This window comes from Crocodylus porosus, unplaced genomic scaffold (assembly GCF_001723895.1).
Source record: "Crocodylus porosus isolate Cpor-Errol unplaced genomic scaffold, CroPor_comp1, whole genome shotgun sequence".
NCBI lineage: Eukaryota > Metazoa > Chordata > Crocodylia > Crocodylidae > Crocodylus > Crocodylus porosus.
In genome coordinates, this window is record NW_017728923.1 from 9,214,045 (window position 1) to 9,230,751 (window position 16,707).

Below are 16,707 nucleotides of genomic sequence, written 5' to 3' on the forward strand. Positions count from 1 at the left end.
CCCGGTGCTATTTCCTGCCAAGGCAGGGGGTTGGACTAGATGATCTACCTAGGTCCCTTCCGACTCTAGCTACTATGAAACTATGAAACTATGGGGGGTGCGTATGGGGGCAGGCATGCCCCTGGTCACGCCCCTCCACAAACCCACCCACAGACCACAGACTGCACATACTCCTGCCACTCCCCTCACCCGTGATATCCTCCTCTACTCCTGCCACCCCTGACCTCTCCCTACCATCAACATCCCACAACACCCCACAACATCCCCTGCCACTCCCCACACCCCCTGACTGTCACAGACCACTAAGGTGTGCCTGCTCCTTTAAGAGCAGAAGTAGCCTAGCTAGAGAGCCCTAAGAGCTAGGCAGTGCTCCACAGCTGTAGGTTACCTTGGCAGCAGGCTAATGAGGGAATTAGCTAGCACCTGCACCTGGTGAGCTGACTGGAAGGAGACAGGGCTCTGGGCACATATAAGCCCTAGGAATGGGGCTGGCAGGAAAGTACGGAGCTGTGGATAGCACCTCTGGCATTGGGGTGCAAAATGGGCAGCCTTCCACATTTACCACCAGTTTATTATTCCAGCAAAGTCATGGCAGGATGGACTGCCCCATATACACAGGTGGGCAGACTAAGGTTGATACCTGACCCTGCATTTGCCCCCTGTCACACTGACACACCCCTTCCACTCTCCACATCCCCCACCATTCCCCACACCCATAAACCTGCCTGCCCCTACATCCCTAACTTACCTGTGACAGTGTCTGGGGCAACAAGAGCATAATAGAGATGCTCTGGCTAGAAACCAGAGTACCTCTTTTGGGGGACCAAATCCCAGGTTGCCTCAAGGCATGATCGGGGACTGTGACCTTCCCCACTTTTGTAACCTTTGGTTTATTTTGGTACTTGGATTTCCAAGTTCCACATTTTGAGCCTGCACTGCAAATATGCAGGGTGTGGATTTTTTTTTTTGTTCCTGGCATATGTCTTGTGGCATCTCAAACTCCTTTGAGACACATGTGCACTTGTCTGGATGTGCCCCTTATCTGTTAAGGAGTGAATCCTAAAGCACATTAATAAAAAAAGTGGTTTATTTCTTCTCCTGTTATCTACAACTCTGATATACTACTAGTTGAACCTAAATTTTGCTGCAGAAGATTAATTTTTTGTAATAATCTTTTGTCATCATCTTCACTTTATGGTTTATGCATTATTGCCTCTTCCAACTTGAAAAGCCTTCAGACCATCATTTTCATTTGTTTTCTTCCCTTGTAGACTGTAACAATCTGGCCTCCAGAGTAAGAGATTTAATTTATATATGTGGCAGGGCACTGGTGGTGCCTGCCACTTTAAGGCCTGAGCCAAACAGCCAACAGTGCTTGATTATGGTGGTCATTTTAGAACTCTGGCCACCTGCTGCTGGCAGGCCAGGCAGAAACTTCGCCTGGCTGTAAGGCTGAACACAACATCCTGGAGGTAAAGGCAGGAGCTTAAGGGGGTGGTTTGGAGGCTCCTGGTCCTAGGCATGACCTAAAACTGCACTCTGATGGGAGTGGGTAGCCTGGTGGGGCTCCCAGTCATGTGGGAGTCCCCAGGAAATACCAGGTCAGTTACCACCCCAGTGAAAGGTGGGTTGGGGTGCCTTAACCCCCAGCCCCCACAATACTGTGGGTACAAGGGGGCCAGTCATGGCTACGGCCACCTGAGCCCAAGGAGGGTGTAAGACCCAGATGGGGCCAGGCATGGCTATGAGCCCCCACCAGGGAGGGAAGTCCCATGGCCCTAGTGAGGGGGCAGAGAAGAGAAGCCTCAGTGAGGGAGAAACCAGAGGGCTGGGAGCCCAGTTTGTGTGTGTGAGTATTATATAGAGTTTCCCCGGGAGGGGCCAGGGCAAGCTTGGACTTGGTCGGGTAATTGGCTGGCCACTAGCCCAGCGAGGGTTGCAGGAGATGCCCAAAAGATGGTACGTCTGCCACCCAAGGGATGAGCTAGATAAAGCCTCTGGCCAAAGGGGCCTGCTCCGGGAGGGAGCAAGATGCGTGAAAGAGACCCTGTGAAAGGGGGTGGAGTGTGAGAGGCCCTAGTGAGAGGAGGGTGGCATGAATGTGCATGTGTCTGAGGCCTGACAATGAGGGCTAAGCTGTAGGCTGGGAGCACTGGGTCATCTGGATGCCGTCTGTGAGGCATGGGCTGTGGTGTAGGAGAGGAATGGAGTTGTAGGTAGTGTCCCCTGGCATTGGGGCAAGAATGGTTAGCCTCCCACCTAATTAACACCATAATTATGTATCATCAAAGCACGGCAGATGAGGAGGCAGGCGGTTGGCCCAGAAACAGTTGGGTGGGCCAATAACAGACTGGCCCCGAGAAAACCCCGTTAACAATATAATATGTATAAATTAAAATAAAATTAATTTATATAATATATAGATATTGTACAAAATTGCCTTTGGCCATGGAAAAAGGCACAGGGCTTGCAGCACAACAGCTATGAATTTTAGGCTTCCATTGAACCTTAAAAAGTATATGCATTGCACCACCTCTGCTAAACCTGGTTTCATTACTCTTAAGTGACTGACTTGTCCCTTACTACTTCATTACTCTTACCAAAGCAGGTAAGTACGTATATATTCCAACCATTTTACAAGGATTAAAACTGAGATTATGTAAGGTTACTTTTAGTACAGAGCACAAAGGAACATTAATCCTTTAATATGGTAAAACAATTCTTGTCCAATAGACCATAATAACCTTTCAGAAAATTATGCTAAATATGTGTGCTTTGTAAAACTCTGAAAAACTGGAATACTCCTTCACAAAAAACTTTAAAATTCATAGAACACTACATAAATACAAATAATAAAGCTATCACAAATGATCCACAGATTAACTGAAGTTCAGGGCTGGAAGGGACCTCATAAGACCATCAGATCCAGCCCCCCTGCTCTAGGCAGCAAAGAATGCTGGGTTCAAATAACTTCAACAAGATGTGCATCCAGTCTTCTTTTGAAGATCTCCATAGTAGGTGCCTGCACCATCCCAGCTACAAATCTATTCCAGAGTCTGGTCACACAAACGGTAAAGAAGTTTTTCCTTATATCTAGTCTGAATCTTCCTGCTGCTGCTCCTAGTTTTCCCCTGGGGTGTTTTGATGAATAGTTGTTCACCTAGCCCCTGATACACTCTCAATATATTTGTAATCTGTCACCAAATCCCCCTGAAGTCTTCTCTTTTCTAGGCTGAAGAGTCCCATGTCTGTCAGCCTTTCCTCCTATGGCTTGCTCTTCAAACTTCTAATCATATGAATGGCTCTTCTGTGGACTCTCTTAAGCTTCTCCACATCCTTCTTGAAGTGTCATGCCCAGAACTAGATGCAGTACTCCAGCTGCGGCTACACCAATGCAGAGCAGAGTGGGAGAATAACTTCTTTAGTTCTGCTTGAGATGTCAGTGTATTGTTTGCTCTGCTAAGTGTAGCATCACGCTGGTGGCTCATATTTATTTTATGGTCAGTTGTGACCCCCAGGTCCCTTTTGGATGTGATGCTAGCTAGCATAGCACCACTGGACCTGTAAGTTTGTTGAGGATTTTTCCTCCCCAGATGAAGCACTTTACACTTCTCGGTGTTGAACAGCATCTGGTTCTGGTCTGCTGATCTAACTGATTTCTCTAGGTCTACCTGGATCATCAGCCTACCCTGAGGCATGGCTGCACTTCCCCAAAGCTTAGTGTCATCAGTGAACTTTGCCAGTGTGCTTTTCACCCCCACATCCAGATCATTTATGTAGTTATTAAAAAGTACTTGTCCAAGTACTGAACCTGGAGGGGGACCCCACTGGCTACTTTCCACCACGTTGACACAGATCTGTCTATTAGTACTCTCTAGGTCCGACCCCACAGCCAGTTTCCCACCTATCTGACCATTGAATTGTTGAGCCCAGTTTTGTCTTGAGAGCCTCATGGACACTAAGTCAAAGGCCTTTCTTAAGTCCTAGTAAATGATGTCGACCTCATCTCCCTTATCTAGGTGGTAAGTAACCTGGTTGTAGGAGATGAAGCTAGTCAGACGTGACCTACCTGTGACAGCCATATTGGCTATCATTCAGAATTTTGCCTTCCACTAGCTTATCACATATGGAGTCCTTGAGAATTCTTTCAAGGATTTTTCCTGGGATAGAGGTCAGGCTGATTGGCATGTAGTTCCCTGGGTCCTCTCTCCTCCCATTTTTAAAGATGGGCACAACACTGGCTATCTTCTAGTCTTCTGGGTGCCACGAATTCTCAAAGAGGTTTGCTAGCAGTCCTGCAATGACTTTTGCTAGTTTGTTCAGCATTCTCAGATGGAATTCATCCAGTCCTGCTGACCTATAGATATCTAGCCTCTCTACCTGTTCTTTCACTAGCTCTGCGTTGACTGTTGGTAGGTGATCATTCCATCTGTGACAATTTTGTGTCATATTTGCATTCATCAGGCTATCACTCTCAGACTGGTGGAATGCAGATGGGAAGTACTTGTTCAGGAGCTCAGCTTTCTCCTTGGTGTCAGTGATCAGCTGTCCAGATGCATTGAGCAGTGCTTCCACATTTCCATGGTTTTCCTCCTGTTACCTACATGCCTATAGAAGGACTTCTTATTGTCCTTGATTTCAGTTGCTAGCCTCAATTCGGTCACCACCTTTGCTTTTCTAATCTGCCCCCTATAGGTGTGGGCCAATCTTGTGTATCCCTAACTTAACTGTCACTCTCCTCCTCTTATTACTTACATAGTTTCCCCTCCCAGATCTAGGACTAGAATCAGAGATCCCAATTCCCAGCCTATCCAGTGCATGATGGAATTTCTTCATTTTCATCTTAAAAAAAAACAAAACAAAAGACCACTACATACACATAGGAAAATACATTAAAAGGTAAAGGAATTAGCGAAGTGAAGTTATCAAATGCTTGGAAATACCAAAATGTTCATCTATTTTTGTGGGATGTTTTGCATGATGATATGCTTAAAATATTTATGTTCATGAAATTACTTTTCTTGCTATAGTAATGTAAGAGTAAGGCTGAAGCTGTGTTGGTCTAGAAATTATGCAAGAAGCAAGGATTTCCATGTTATGGTAGCGTAAGAGTGATACTGTCTCTCAAAGTTAGAGCTGGTCTAATTCTACTACAAAGTGGGCACATTTACACATGCTATTAATGCAATTGAATAAACTCTGGTGCAGTTTGCATTGGAATTTATTGCTCCCAGGTGTGCTGTTTGCCTGGGATTGCAGAATGTTAAGCCAAGTCAGAGCAGCCCTGGCTAGCAGGGGGCCCTCAGGATCAGCCTGCCAGCTCGGGGTTGCTCTGATCCAGCTCAACATGCTGCTAAGGGACTGGCTGGGGCACAAGGGCAATTCAGTGCAGCACTAGCCAACAGGCAGCCCTCACACTGAAGCACCCTCATGCCCTAGCCAGCCTCATTAAAGTCTACATGTGCATTGCAGTGGAGTAAACAACTCTGTTATAGGATAGTACTTGTGTTTGGGAGTACTATCCTATTGTGGAGTTAATTAGTTTACTCCATCCTAATAGCATCAGATGTATAGATAGTAACATTTTACTGTGGAGATAATTAGGCAACTCTGCAGTAAAGGTCTCATGTAGATGTGCCTAGTTAGTCCTATAAAAGATATCACCCTAAGAAATCCTATTCTTGCCATAAAAATTGTTTGCAAAGGGGATTGGATGAACAACCCTGGAGAGCCAGTACCTCTAATAGTCTATAATTCAGGTACAGTATTGGGAATGTGTAGAGTCCACAGTATCACAGGGCATACCTTTGAAAAACAAATCATGGATAGTGTATATAGGTTTCTGTTTATAAAATATTAACTATTAAGATAGCTATCAGCTATCTTAAAAGTCAGGATGTTTTGCACAGGTCACAGAAGCAAATAAAGCTACACTAAATTCTTCCACACGCAAGAAACTTGAACTCCCATTACAGAATTTCACAAAACTCTTCCCCACTTCTTTCAACCCCCAATAGCTATCAGTGATGTCCTTCGAACTTTAAGTGATACACACTGAAAGAGAGCTAGTCTAGAAAATCAATGTGGGTGATCTTGACCTCACACCTCAATCAGAGGAACTACGCTGAATGTACAAACTGATTTTACTAAAGAGCCTTCAGATGCTAATATAATTTGCCCATTAGTGATCTTCGTTGGATATGAATTTGTGGCCTAGCAATAAAAAGCTTCATGTCCCCAACTTTTCAGTTTAACTACTGATTTTTGACAGGCATGCACAATTTATGAGCTTGTCTTTTTATCTTTTTGCAATTGATTTATGAACCAAGGGTTTAACTGAAATAGTGTAATCCAGGAAATCAGTAAATTACAATTCCTTTTAATGAATTTACACCCATTTCTCATATATATTCACTAGATGAGGAAAAAGACATGACCACACTAGATAAAAATAATAGATTATAATAGACATTTTAGGTATCCAGGTTGTAGCGATATTGGTCTAGAGGACAAAGGCAATCAAGCACTTATAGTAGAGATGATATCTTTTATTAGACCAACAAGATTTTGGCAAAAATATGTCTTTACTTGCAAGCTTTTGGGCACAAATATCTTTCATTAGGCCTTGGAGAAAAGATTGTAAGAGTTCTTCTGGGTAGAAGTGAAAGTTCATATTTCATAGGATTTCACAGAAGAGTCAATAGATGGAAAACTTCTCTGGGCAGTTAGTTCATAGCTAGTATAAAGCCTCTCACCTCCTGTGAGAACTTTTACTAACTTTTCTATATGAGCCACTATTATTCAGCCTGAATATCCATCTGGAGCAATGTGGATTAATAACCAAATATTTTGGAAAATATTTAATTATTTCCAGGAAATGTTTCTCACTGTCTTGACTAAACAATAGCTTTTCTGTTGATAAAGCTGTTTTAATCCCTTCACTGTTGTCAAACATAGAATCAAGTATCATGTTTGGTAAGAGGCTGCCAATTGCGTAGGTCTACACTCCAGGACTTGCTATATTCAATTCTGGAATAGTGCCAAAACACACTGCTAGACTCAGGGGCAAGCCATAATTTTAAAAACTAATATTTAATCAACTACAAGGGCGATATAGAAAGTAATGCCTTGAACCACTGGCAGTCTAGCAGTTTGCACCCAAGATGTAGTCACCCAAGATGTCTGTCTTTCTACTTGGGTAATTTAAAAAAAAATAATTAGGACTTCAGATTTGGTGAATAGATAAATAAGTATACACTACAGAATCATAAATTAGCTCTCTACAAAATAAAGAATCAAAGGAGGAATACTGAGCTGAAATGAAAGATATGGTGGATGCCTATTCTCTCAGACAACAAAAAAGTGTAGTAGTAAAACTGGAAGAGAGCACTTCTAATGCCTAAGTAAATGGATATAAAATGGAAAGGTTAGTCGAGAACAAAACAGAATAATTAAAAAAAAAAATTATATTTGAAGACATGGAAAAACCTGTCAATCCTTTCATCCCTCCAGACACTTTTACAGCAATACAAGACTGAAGGAAAACCTTCAGAAACTCAGACTCAGGGGACCATGTAACCCAGATAATCTATTAACATCAAAGCACTGAGTGCATCCTAGAAGCCCTTCTAAAATTGTTTAAGCAATTCAGATATTTCCCTCAGATGGATTAATTAGCCCAATAGGAAAAGGGGGTAAGCTTTCAACCCACACCATTAGCAGGACACCTGTATTAATGATGACAGTAGCAGAAAATATTGTGTATCATCCTGAACATTTTTTCAACATTATGCAAGCTAAATTGTATTCCTCCCTAAGAAATGAACTATCAGACCACATCTTTGTAAATGAATTATATAATATCTTTTACAGTGCTTTACAAAGGATGTCAGAATCATTACCTATACTTTTAGAAATGTGGAAACAAGAGCAAAGAGGGAGGAGCACATCTTGTCCAGGGCTAACAGCAACCCAATAGCAGAGCTTAGAGTGGATGGAAGTCTCCAGAGTTCCAGTTTGGTTTCCTGCTGAATGTTCATTTAAAAACTAAAACATTTTAGTGTTTGCCTACTTCATATATTAAAACACTTTTGAATTAATCTGTCACCAAAATACAGGTAGCTCCAAAATGGAAAAGGTGCAAAGATATGACAATACTTAATTTATCAACCACTCTGCAAGTGTAAGATGATAATAATAGCCAAGGTCATTCTACAAAAAAGGGCAATAAAACCAGGTTGATCCTTTTCACTGGCAATGGCCAATTAGACATATTGGAAAAAATTACAATTCCAGGATTTGCAAAATAGTTGACCTGATCATCCAGGCATTTCTTCAACATATAGTTCAAAGCAATTTTAACATGTCCTAGAAACCTATTACAGAACATGGGTTTCATAAGTCAACACAGAAATGGAAACAGAGATGGGAAAAACCATGATGTCTTTTAATAATAATAACCTCCTAAAGAATGAGAACAGACTGAAGTTTTATTATAGGAATATGGAAACTGGGTGTATCCTGTATGGGCAAATTGCAGGTGGAGAGAGAAGAGTAGGATGCCTGAAATTGCGTATCAATGATGACTGCAAGCAGGCCATGAAGGCATTTGGAATTGATTCAAACCTTTGGGAGGCTTTAGCAAGAGACAGGACAAAGTGGTGCTCCCTTCTCAATCATGGTGTACAGTATCACAACGAGAAATGGTTACTCAAATTACAACAGAAATTGTGACCGAAGGAAACAGCCTGTCAGTACAGTAGCCCCTAATGCCATGTACATCTGTGGCCACTGTGGCAGGACTTGCTAGTCTAACACCAGCCTTTACAACCACAAGAGAAAATGTACCAACAGTCAGTAGAAAAGCTGCAATATCCATCATTAATGATCCTCAGAATAAGCACATTAGGACAGGGGTGTCAAAATTTCCTACACCCCAGGCTGGATATGGACCATGGGGCTCAATGCAGACTGGGCATGAAGCAGTAGCAACTCCAGCTCTGGCCTAGACCCTGGGGCCAAAGCCCTGTGGAGTATGATTGTAGTAGTTGCCACAAGGGAGGCTGCTGGGCCTGTGGCTGAGGAGCTAGGCCATTGCAATGGTGACAGGCAAAGGAGCTGGAAGGCAACTGAGACTGTATCAGTCCTCACTCACCGTCTTGCCACTGACTGCTCTGCCCACTGGGACCCAGGCTTGGATTCTGCAGCAAACCATTCCCCACAACTTCTGGTGGCCCACTGGTAGCCTGGTGAGTTGGACTGAGTGACTCCATAGTCTGGATCCAGTTCACAGGCTGTATGTTTGACCACCCTGCATTAGGTTGTTTCAGAATGGCTATGAAAACATTAAAACATAAACTTCATGGTTGTTCTTTACTTTTAAAAAAATTAATACAATTTTCAAATAAAATTACTGCTAAATCTACATAGTACAATAATTCAACTAATTTTACTATATAGGTGTGAAATCTAGACAGTTACATCCATAAGACAAACCCCAAGAAAAGTCTCCCATTCTTTTCCTAAATAGAACCCAAATCGAGCAACAACAGCTACAGAGCAGAAATGGGTCAGTGCCTCCTCTGAAGTAGCATATCAAAAAGACCATTCAACAGTTCAGTTTCTGGTGTCATCTCAGGCAAAGCTGCAAATACTCCCTCCTCCACAAAGCACTAGAGGGTGAAAAATTAAAGCCAATTGAAAGCATAGTCCACTCCAAAATATCATTACTACCCAGAATCAACAACTCTAACCTTCTGAGCAGTGAGGAAGACAATACTATCCAAAAGCAAAATATTGCTTAAACTACTAGGCCAACACTGCAAAAAGCATTATACAAATTAATGAGCAAACCAAAAAATAAACACACTAGAATGGTACAGAATTCTACAGAAAATTGTATCAGCAGTATTACTCAAGACATAATAAATTAATTGGAATATGTCAAAATTACCTTTTTAAATGTGGCTTTCTAGTGACTGTAAGCTACCGGAACCATATGGTGGGGTGTCCAGAAACAAAGTGTTCTAAGGGGAGAACTTTTACTAAAATTGTTATTAATAATAAACTTTATTTCATAAATAAGAATGGTGAAAATTGCATCAGCAAAGGAAAAAAAACTCTAGGTGAGCTAATTTAAAGTTAGTCCACAAAGCCAGAAGTTAGAAATAACTTTTCCTAAAATTGCTAAACTCATTTGCTCCTTACTTTTCTAGCACTTAGGAATTTCAGCTTTTTTATTCAAAAATTTCCCAGAGTGACTAGTGATTTTAACACTAGCACAGCTGGAAGGGGTGGGGAGAGCCTAGTTGCTACCCTGTGGGGCACAAAAATAGCTGCCACCATTTTTTTTCATGGTGGCAGTGTGTGCTGCCCCATGTGACTGGACAATTCCAGCATACAGCTGCCCAACTACATCTGTGCATTTTGCATGTCCAGACTGAGACACCTTGAAATGACCTGGTTTTCAAAGAAAGCTAAATAGCTACCCACTTGAAAAAAATCAGGATCCTTCAAGGTGTCTCAAGGTTGTCAGATTCAGCTATGGGCCTTAACTTCCAGTTGAAACCACGATCTTGAGCAGTGATTCAGAATTTTTTTGAGTTGCATACCCACTTTTAAGCTTGTGACATTGTTGTGGATTCCTATGATTCCTATGATTCTACATTCTGAATAATTAAGAAAAAAAACCTTCAGCTACACTACATATAATTGTTCATAATGTAGAATCTTCAACAAAATATGTTCAACAGTCTATGAGCTATCTTAGAACAGTTCTTCATTTTTTTGTCTTTCTTCCTTTTACTCCATTTATGCTTCCCTTTTCCCTTCTGCTGTCCCATTCCTTCTTTTTATAACCCTTTTGAAGTTTGCCCAGTTTAAAAAAATAGTCACCTAATCCCCTTCCTTTTCTGTTTGGCATAATAAAGTGAGTATGGTAGGAAGTTTATTTCCTGTCTCTCTGCTGGCACCATTATAAAGTTTCTACATCTTGACTTAAATTTGAAAAATCAAAGTACCATCTTTCCCTTACTTTCCTTACTTCTTTCATTTCAGACTTGACTTTCATGTAAAGTTTAATTTTAAGGATTACCTATCAATGGATTATAAAGTATGCATTTATATGTTTGTGCCTATAAATCATACATTTGTTATTGTTACTATTAGTAAAGTGTACAGTAATGCATATTTACCCTGCAGATGATTCATTAACTGGTTATAGCACAGAATTTGTATAACACTTCAGCACTATAACACTACCACAAATGCATTTACATTCTTTAAGGTTGCATATTTCACTGTAAATGGATTATATGTTCATTTACCCATTGGTAATAAAATGACCAGCCCCTAAGATAAAGTAAATGCATTTACAGTGGTTGAGGATATTATAGGTATTCTCTGCTACAAACACATTATAAATGTTTAAGGTATTGTACATAAATGCATACTATTTATAGTAATCTTATAATGCTTATGTGTGGACTTTACATTTTAAAGGCTTGAAATAATTTTTACACTTTTCTCTTGTAAAATCTAAATTTTCACTTTTATGACTATATCTCCATAATTATTTAATCTGCTCTGTTCAAAACAATTTTGTTCCAGAAATAGCTCTGCCTGCCCATCCCATTCATCTTCTATATATTACAGATCTATTTTCTTGTTCAACTACTTCTGATGTCAACAGCTTCTTTTCTTCTACCTTAACAATCATTGCTTACCTGTTTGCCTTACATAAATCACAGTATTCATCAATAGCTAATTCTGATGAGAGAGCACCATATACTTTTTCTAAAGATGTGTCACCTGACATGTATGCCTGTTTGCCGGGTGCTCTGTATTAAGCATATCTGCTAATGATTTTATGTGGAAATACAGTATTAATTACTTTGAGCAACTGCCAACACAATACCTGTTGTGACTTTAATCAGCATACAGCCTGTTGTAAGTTGCACCCAGTGAATGATTCTGCATCATTTGCAAAGTTTTCATTAAGTAATCTGAAATCTAGATTAATCTAACCACATGTAGATTATGATGTACTAGACAAACAAATGGAGCTAGGTTTCCGTTCCATATTAAATAATCCAAAAATAGATTCATGAGAATCTTTATTTTGCTTGGTGGCTACCCCATGCCAGTGCTACCAAAATAGCAGCCAGGCTGTGAATGAGCTTTACCTAAACTTCTGATTCTTGATTGTCTGCATCACTGGAAAGACTAGCTTCTCTTTGCTTAGGGAACTTGAAGGCAGTTCCAGGGACTGCCTGCTTCCTGTCCTTTTTTCAAAGGAAGATGGCATATTAACAACTTTATATTCTTCTGTTCATATATTTGGACCATTCCTGCTAACTATGGCAGTCATGCTGGTGAATCTAGAGGATATCAAAGGTTATTATTCTTATGACAGGATGAGCTTTCAAGATCTAGACGTGAAAATGGCTGATATGGCTAACCTTTGTTTTTTTCCGTTGCTTATAATAGAAGCTATAAAAATAACTAAAATATGTTAACAAACTAGCTAGCACATTCTATACAAAGGCATTTCAGAAACTAATCGTAATTTCAAAATAAAACCAGTTTGCATGCAGTGAACTTCATTGACCCGTATCACATGTCTATATAATGTAAATGATGGGTATGCTTGACAATGCTGCTATCAGTGTTCCCCACTGCTGTGTAGTTTCCTGCTTTGTTGCACACATATAGTGTGTTCAACCATTTTCCTGTTAATTTTCTGAAATGCCCCATATTAATAAATAGTCCCACTAAAATAAACGCAGATTTTGCTGTTGACTTAAATGAAGCAAGGTTTTTACCCCATTTTTAAAATGGAACCAAGATCTTAAGAGCTGGTCATATAAACTCTTTACCATATTATTATACTCTTTACCAATTTATTATAAATTTGTCATGGTTTACAATGCTCAGTAGTAGCTGCCTCAGGTGAAATATATGAACATATCTATGTGTGTCTATACGATAGCAGGTATGTAGTTTCCTGTATAGTTGACTCAAATCAGCATTAATAAACAGACACAAGACTAGGATGTACAACTTCTAGGTGTTTAACATCATTAAAAGGGTATATATGTCAAAGTGTCATGGACTTACTTTCATTGTAAAATATGTGAGCATATTTAATTTGTTAGCAGTTTTAAAAAAATCTTTGATTTGAGGATAATAAAGTAAGAATGTACTTTCTTGGGAGAGAAAAATATCTCAGATTGTGACAAAATTCTGAAAATTGGCTTTTCTTCAGAAAAAGAGGCTGTAAAAAAAAAAACTATAAAGAGATAATCCCTGACTGGGAATTTGTTCAAAACATTGCATTTCAACAGAATTTCTCATTATCTGCTACTTATTTGTTCTCTTGTTATTGATAATTTACTTTTAAATTGAAAATGCCTCCTTTCTAAACCATCTCGGCTCCCTGCATGACTAGACAATTACATTCAAATTCTGTGATTTTCCTTTGTAACCAGTTACTGTGGAAATGACTATGATGTTAGTAACCCAGATTTATGACTTCATTGTATTATCACCTAAGGGTAAAACTTCTATCATTATTATCTATAAAATGCTTTAAACATACCCTGTATTTCACAGAGACTTAAAGATGACAGGGTCTCTGCCTTAAGGAGGTTACTATCTACGACACATAAAGAAGATCACATGTGGACAATATAGGTGAGGCAACATGTTTCAGCAGATGGAAACAGGAATCAGAAGACCTTGGTTCCTTTCTTCGCTCTTTCAATAACCACTTGAAGAATCCTCTGCATCTCTTCTCATTTTTTGTTTTCCATCTACCTTTTCTTGTTTTTTTGAATGTCTCATCCTAAAGCCCTTAGCACATTAGGACCCTGCTCTCTGTTGGGGTCTTTAGGTGCTACTATATTAAATGATAATGATAATGGAGGTGACAATTTTAGGCATGGGGTACTTTGCAGAGAGGTATTTGAGCAAAGTTGGCCTCTAGGAAGTGCAAGGCTGTTATAGGTGAAGTGCTTGAAATATAATATAAAGGTTAGGATAGAAGAAAAATTATTTTAAGGAATGAGTGAACATTAATATAAAATAGAAATGTAATAATTTTGTAGAGTTGCTTTTTTAAAAACCTCCTTTGTTGTAGTTGTTGATAACAGCCCTGATCCTTCAAACACCTTTGCACAGATATAACACTTATGCAATGACTCCAATGGGACTACTTGTGGACTTATAATAAAGTGTCTGCCTAAGCACTTATGGGTTTTGGGCTACATATAGATTTCTAGTTTGTGCATTTTGCTGTGTGCTTATAATAGTGGAATGAGCAATGTTGTTACATGACATGTTAGAATAACGTTCTGTCTATCCTGTATATTTAACTAGCCCTTTATCTACAATGTGTGAATTCCTTAAAGTAATTATTAATCCATTCTTCACAACAACATTATTGATAAAAAATACCAATATGTCTCTTTTGTAGATGAAAAGCTAAACAACAAACAAATTAACATATTTTTAAAGGCATTTAGGGCCATTCAAAAAATCTGAGGTAGAGCATGTAGTTGAACCTAGGTCTCCAAAATCAGGGTCCTAAGTGTTAAATAAACTGTCCTTCCTTCCTTGACTGCATTGGCTCAGATCTATATATTAAAGCGCTTCACGTCTCCAGGTATTTAAGACCTGTGCCATCAAATAAGCTATGCTCCTCCAAGTAAGCTGCTTCTTGGAAGCAGTGACACGCAGGCAGGCTAATTAAAACTAGGGTGGGCTAACTGGCACTGTCATTCAGCATTGCTAATTAGACCACCCAAAGCTGCCGAGATGCTAATAAAGAAGCACACTGCTTCCCAAGTTAGCAGAGGGCCTGCCCAGAGCAGAAGAGCACATAGTAAGCTTAACAAGTGGACATGATCTAAACACCTGTGAGTTACTGGCCCAGAGAGCTTATAGCTACTCAGATTGAAGTCAAAAGCAAAACTTTGATTCTTCGTACCTTGGAAGCAGGTCTCAAAGAACCTAATGGCAAACATCCCAAGACTTCAGTAGGACCAGAATTTGGCTTATGTTGCATGAACATTTATCATCAAATGCTACTACCTTTTTTGTGTACTGAAATTTAGCTTTCAGTTCAGCCTTAACAGAAATACAGAGGTTTTAAGAGAGATTTGGACATATGGTAAATCAATGAAAGTATCCCGCAATATTTGATAAGAAGGGACAGAAGAGGTGATGTGGAAAATTGGTTACTTATATTCAAATTGATACAAAAATTGATGGAGCAACCAAAAACAATGCCAATGCTAGAAAAAAATTGAATATACATGTAAATCTACTGTCACTTTTTCATGGCCATAACAAATAAGTATTTGTTAGATGTCTTTCATAGTCCAATGATAAGAACAAATAATCACTCCAAATTTTTTGCACCACTTTAAAGAAGAAATGCATAAAAGTACAGTTCCGGCCCTGTATCTTTCTGTCTTCTAAACCTCTCACAGACTTCAGTGTTTTGATTTTTGTATGAGTTTACAAGCGAGTCTTTAAAGGCTTCAGACTGGTAATTTGACACTGTAATTTACATGTATGATAACACTTTAATTAATTGTGTCCTAGGAAGACCCTGATTTTAGGTGCTTATGCTTTCCAGTAAATGCATGCACATGAGCAATTCCACTGAGTTCTGATACTGCAGGATCAAGCTTGTGGGCTGGGTTGTAAACCAGTACAGTACAAGGAGCTGGTTGTGTGCTGATTTGTTTACCAAGGTCACATCCTGCAAAAAAGTTAATAAGCAGACTTGGGCTTACTCTTGTCCTGGGACTCTCCCACCCATCCAGTAATGTTAAGTGCCCTGAGGGTTGTGTTAGTGGGTCATACATATTTACACCTGTGATTACTCACAGGTGTATGTAATACAAGTATGCAATATTTCCTGTAACTGTGAACTGCTTGTGAAAAGGCTGTGCTTGGTTGCGTTTCTACACGGATGAAGAATACCCAGAGATATTACTCATGGCCTCTGGTGGTGTCATTTTAAGAGACTCAGGAAGAGGTTTCCTTCATTAAATCCCCTGAGGATCTGAAACACCTGAACTACTACTTTTCTTTTTTGACCCAGGGCCACACACAAATCACAGCCTCAGGCTGTCATGTGGCGCTAATACAAGTGTACATGTTAACTGAAACCCCAAAAGCATTAAGAGGACACTTAAGTGGCTGGAATGCTGCACTGGGCACCACACAGACATTTGGTAATTATACCAAGTAATAGCTGTGTTTGAAGAAATAAATAAATAAGGAAATCGCCATTTTGACAGATCCTGACGATGATGATCCCTCAAACTTTCTCAAGACCAGCGGCTGTCGGACTGTAGCCCCTCGGGCCCGAGGTCAGTGGCGGACTCCGACTTGGCGCTGGGCTGGGGAAGGCGGAGGTGGTGGTGCCAGAGGTACCGCCGTCAAGTGCTGCGGGCGCTCGGTCTCTCGGGCTGCCGAGCCCGCGGCCGGCTGGTCCTGCCTTGCGGGAGGGCCTGCCCTGGAGGCAGCCCCCCGTGCCAGCCCCTCGGCAGGAAAAGTTGGACCCGTCTCGCTAGGGGAACGACAGCAGCGGCTCGAGCTCCATTTTAAACTCCATCCCTCTCTCTCTCCCCAAATGGTTTCTGCGCGCGACGGGCAGCGATGTGCCGCGGAGGAGCCCCGCGGGGCTGGGAGCGG

General features: G+C 40.5%; 1 protein-coding gene and 1 long non-coding RNA gene across 2 annotated transcripts in view; one reads left to right on the top strand and one right to left on the bottom strand.

Moving 5' to 3' along the window:
• Positions 1 to 16,707, top strand: part of RBFOX1 (RNA binding protein, fox-1 homolog 1) — a 1,970,253-nt gene that overhangs the window by 204,255 nt on the left and 1,749,291 nt on the right. The window lies entirely within an intron of this gene.
• The window catches only part of LOC109313480, a 25,102-nt gene that overhangs the window by 5,993 nt on the left and 2,402 nt on the right, over positions 1 to 16,707 (bottom strand). The window contains exon 2 of the long non-coding RNA XR_002102060.1: positions 9,979 to 9,984. This is a non-coding gene — a long non-coding RNA (uncharacterized LOC109313480). The remainder of the gene's footprint in view (positions 1 to 9,978; positions 9,985 to 16,707) is intronic.